The sequence below is a fragment of the Myotis brandtii genome, unplaced genomic scaffold, assembly GCF_000412655.1.
Source record: "Myotis brandtii unplaced genomic scaffold, ASM41265v1 scaffold691, whole genome shotgun sequence".
In the NCBI taxonomy this organism is placed as follows: Eukaryota; Metazoa; Chordata; class Mammalia; order Chiroptera; family Vespertilionidae; genus Myotis; species Myotis brandtii.
This window is the reverse complement of record NW_005370704.1, coordinates 1,483,325-1,488,248: the sequence shown is the minus strand read 5'-3', so window position 1 is coordinate 1,488,248 and position 4,924 is coordinate 1,483,325. Positions and strand designations below refer to the sequence as shown.

At 61.4% G+C, this 4,924-nt stretch overlaps 1 protein-coding gene across 1 annotated transcript in view; it reads left to right on the top strand.

Annotated features, from left to right (window-relative positions):
- Positions 1 to 4,317: 4,317 nt before the first annotated feature.
- Positions 4,318 to 4,924, top strand: part of SEC16A (SEC16 homolog A, endoplasmic reticulum export factor) — a 29,984-nt gene continuing 29,377 nt past the window's right edge. The window contains exon 1 of the mRNA XM_014529702.1: positions 4,318 to 4,620. The gene's annotated coding sequence lies outside the window, so the exon portion shown is untranslated. The remainder of the gene's footprint in view (positions 4,621 to 4,924) is intronic.

Genomic DNA, 4,924 nt, shown 5'->3' with positions numbered 1-4,924 from the left:
TCTGGTGTTCGTGCTCCGCAGGGGTGAAGGCCAGGGCTGTCTGACCCGCAGCCGCAGCCCCAGCCCCAGTTCCCAGCAGGGCCTGGGGCGTGAATGTGTGCAAACAGTTTGGGGCAGGAGGCCGGGGTCCCGCTGCAGCTCAGGGGCCACCACGCAGTCGCCTGCGGCTCTGTGGCGCCCCCGGGTGCAGAATGGGCACCTGTCCCTGCCGCTTATTTAGCGACTTAGATGCTTGGTACTTGGCACAGGGATTCAGAAAGGAAGGCCCCTGGGACGGGGCCATGCCCAGAGGCCGCACCGGAGGGAGGGCCGCGCTCACACTAACGCACCTCGGGCGGCAGTGACATCTGTCAAGCCAGCCGCAACGGCGCTCACTCGCCTGCTGTGGACTTGCTCCTGCAGGGCCCCCAGGAGCCGGGATGGCCTCATGGTGCTGGCCTCACAGCCCGGCCTGCACACGCTTCTCACACTCGGCCTGGATGCCCACCACCGGCCCCCGCACACCGACAGGGGCCGGATGCTCAGACCCACAGGACACACTAACCCCAAGCCCCTCCACCGCCGGACCGGGGTGACTCCCACCCCTGCCCCTCTATCCCGGCCTCCGCAGCTCTCACCTCCTCAGGAAGCCCTCCCTGCCAGCTCACCCCCCTCGGAGACCCTACAGGCCTTCGCCTCGACCAGGGGTGGGCAAACTTTTTGACTCGAGGGCCACAATGGGTTCTTAAACTGGACCGGAGGGCCGGAACAAAAGCATGGATGGAGTGTTTGTGTGAACTAATATAAATTCAAAGTAAACATCATTACATAAAAGGGTACGGTCTTTTTTTTTTTTTTTAGTTTTATTCATTTCAAACGGGCCGGATCCGGCCCGCGGGCCGTAGTTTGCCCACGGCTGGCCTGGACCGTTCAGCCAGCCCTGTCTCATGGAGGCAGCCCTTCCTCTCTCCAGGCTGCTAAGCGGGGTAGGTCCCCCTCCACCCCAGCCTCAGCGCCCAGGACGGAAGGTGCAGGCCAGGGGCTGAGCGGGGTGCCTGGCATGGAGCAGGCCTGCCCTACAACTACCTACAAACCAGTTAATGCAGCTGCTTCATGCGCGTGGAGGGGGGAGAGTGCAGGGTGGAGGGGGGGGGGCCTGAGATGGCACTCCACCCCCACCCTGAGGGCTCCTCTGAGGACCACCGGGCTGGCTGGTGGTCAGGAGAGAGCCAGCACCACAGCCCCAGTAAGCCCCGTGCTCAGTCTAGACCAGCCGTGGGCAAACTACGGCCCGCGGGCCGGATCCGGCCCGTTTGAAATGAATAAAACTAAAAAAAAAAAAAGACCGTACCCTTTTATGTAATGATGTTTACTTTGAATTTATATTAGTTCACACAAACACTCCATCCATGCTTTTGTTCCGGCCCTCCGGTCCAGTTTAAGAACCCATTGTGGCCCTCGAGTCAAAAAGTTTGCCCACCCCTGGTCTAGACCCACACTGTCCAGTGCAAATGCAATGCCAGCCACTGAGGGATTTTAAAATATAAAATGTTTCCTGGTCCAAAAATGGGGGTGGGAGAGGAGAGATGATGCTAAACTAAAGACCTGCCCTTGGAGGGCTGGGGGCAGTGTATCAGAACTCCAACAACATCTCCCTCAAACTGAGAATTTCCACCTGAAAGCTAAAAATTTCTATGTATTTGAAGAAAATCATAGCCTTAATTGTGCTGTCTGAAAAGTTAAACTAGTCATTTTCTATCCTTTTTTTTATTTTTTTTTTTTTTTAGAGAGATAGGAAAGGAGAGGGAGGGAGAGATAGAAACATCCACGAGAGAACATTGATTGGCTGCCTCCTGCACGCCCCCTACTGGGGATGAAGCCGAAACCCGGGCATGTGTTTGGTGCTTGGGTTGACACCAACCACTGAGCCACACTTTCTAGTTGCTACATTTGAACTCAAACTATCCAAAATATTATCATTTCAACGTGCAATCAGAATTTATTATGAGCTATTGGCACTCCAGCGCGTACTTCGCGCTTGGAGCCCATGGAGGTTCCGCCCAGCCCCGCCCAGGGCTCAGTGGCGGTCTCCTTGGACGGACGGACCAATGGGGGAGGCTGGCTGGGTAACCATGGGAAGGTCAGCCGGGTTCTCTGGCACGGCCTCTGCCCATTGTCCTGGCAAGGGTGCGGCCCTGCGGGCTGGGTAAGGGGACAATAACTCCGTCCTGGAACTTTGGGGGAGGAGCTACAACTTGGCCCTCGGACTCAGCTACGACTCTGCAGCTGGTTCTCACCCACCCAGGGGGCCTCAGGGAGGGGCGACATGTCCACGGAGGAGTGGACATTGCAGGCAAAGGGAAGGATGGCTCTCATGGCAGCACACCTCCTAGGCACACCACAGTCACCCACACAGTTCCAGGTCATGCCTGTGGTCCCAGTGTATGCATCAACAGCGCCCCCTTCCTGTCCCCCTCAAGCAGGTCAGACTCGCGGCGGGCGGGCGCATGCCCTCGCTCAGGCAGCCAGTTTGACCTGCTTGGCCTGGCCTGAACGCCACCCTTTCCTGCCCCCCAGGCTGATGCTGAGGGAGGTCGGGAAGCTGGCAAAGGGCACACAGCCTCCAGGCAGCAGGCTGGGCTTCAGAGCAGAGGCTCTTGACTCAGGGGTTCTCGGCCCAGAGGCTTGATGGCTCGGCCTTGGGCCTCAGGACCCTCCCCGCATCCAAGGCTGCAAACAGCTGAGAAACAGAGGCGGCCTCCGTGGGAAGGCTTGGCGGGAGGAGGAGGGAAGGGGAAGAGAGCCCAAGGCCCCCCATGCCAACGCTGGGCTCACAGCTTTCCTTAAAGTCGCCCCACAGGAGTCAGCACCTGCTGCCTCTTTACCAGCCCTGCCCCAGGGCCCCGGAGTCTTTCCTTCGCCCATGAGGGTGGTTTCTGCAGCTTATGGTCTCCAAGTTAGAGTCCCCCCGGCCCACCCCTGGGCTCCTCGGAACGCCAGAGGGGCAGGTCTGGGCTCCAGCTCTTGGGCCCGAGCCCGGGATAGTCAGTGCTTTCGCCTGGACCATTCAGCCAGCCCTGTCTCGTGGAGGCTGCCCTTCCTCTCTCCAGGCCGCCGGGCCCCCCTCTCCCCCCAGCCTCAGCGCCGAGGACGGAAGGTGCAGCCTGTCAGGCAGAGGGCTAGCAAGGACACCCCTCTGCCGAGTGGTCTGTTGGGACAGAGCGGCTGCGGAGCACCGTGACCAACAGGAGGAAGCGGATCAAGGGTCCGGGGCCCGGGACTGCGTCCCACCAGGAGTTCCCCAACCCTGTGTTGAAACAGGCTGAGAACTCGCTTTCCGCAAGGCAAATGTTAGCTTAGCAGAGTGGCCACGTCAGACGCCTGAAAACTCTCCCCGCACCCGCCTGGGCTCTGACAGCGTGGCTGCTCCCTCGCCAGCGTCACAGCAAACAAATAGCCCAACCACACTCCTTCCTTCTTTCCTGGCCTCTGGGTCCCACGGGTGACTGGGGTGCCTTCCCACCCCAGGCGGTGTGGCAGCCCCTGTGGCAGTAGCAGCAGCCAGCACTGAGAGCTCGGCCATCGGGTGCTGCCAGACAGGGACACCTGCCACCCTTCCTGCCTCCGGAAGAAGCTGGCCAGTGGGGCGGCTGCTGCCCTTGCCTATCCCTGCCAGGCAGGGGTGCAGGTGAGTGGGTCCGGCCTCCCTTCTTTCATCGGGAAAAGGAAGATACAAATGGCAGCACCCCTTCTTCCCTAAGATCCTCCATGGAGGGCTCCGATGGTGCCAGGACCAGGCAGCAGCCACGGGGAGGAGCAGGAGATTGGGGCCCAGCAGCTTAACCTGTTGTTCGGTACCTCGGGGGTCGCGCTCATTCAATACAAATATCCACTCAGCCGTTGGAGCCTTCATCCACGGGGCTCCGCGGTTTAGGGGACCCGGCTGCGCTCTCGAGGGGCATTAGGCAGGCAAGAGAGGAACTGGGGACTGCGCGCCCAACGCCCGGACAGGATTGAATGTGTGCATGGGTCACGCGCACAAGGGCCGGTGGAGATGGCCGCCGAGCCAGGGAGTTTGGGGCCTGGGCTAGGCGGACGGCGCGGCTGGGAGCCGACAGGACGACCGACCCCGAGGCGCGCACAGGTGGGCAGTGGGGCTTCGACGCAGCCTGTGAATTGGGGGCCGGCGGCGCCTGCCCCTTCTAGGGCTCTGTGGAGCAGGCGGGCATTGCTTCGCGAGAACTAGTGTGGACAGAAACCAACTTCACCGGCAGAACTGGAAACCGGAGACGCGATAGCCGTAACCAGGCAACCGCCGGCGGTTCGAGGTGCGCACGCGCATTCCGCCGCGGGTCAGCGCATGCGCCGTCGCCTCCCGCCAGTCTACCAGCCTTCGAGTCCAACGACCGAATGGGAAGAACGCGCCTGCGCCAGAGCACCGCTCGGGTTCTCCGCTCAGCAGAAAGCAGTTCTCGGCAGGTGCACCTGCTGGCATCAGTCGTCCAGGACTGATTCTTCCTTCGAGTCTGATTGAAGAATCCCTACTATTCACACATCCTACAACGAGAAACGGCTGCGAGACAGAGTCAGCGTAACCGGGGCGACGTTTAGGAGCGGCCCCCCGCGCGCCCTCCCAGGCAGGTGGGCTAGAGGCGGGGCGAAGAGATGGGCGTTGGAGGACTGGATGAGGCGGAGGGCGGGGCCAAGGGCCGGAACTAAAGAATGGGGCGTTGAAGGATTGGACGCCGTCGGGGGCGGGGCCAAGGGATGCGGCAGTGAAGGATTGGACGCAGGCTGGGGCGGGGCCAAGGATGGGCCAAGGAAGGTGGTGAGCAAGGGGCGGGGTTAATATGGGGCGTGGCGAAGGGATGGGCGGAGACCAGGAGCGGGATGAAGGGCTGCGCGGTGAAGGGCAGAACGTCGGGGAGGGGCGGGCCAAGGGGCG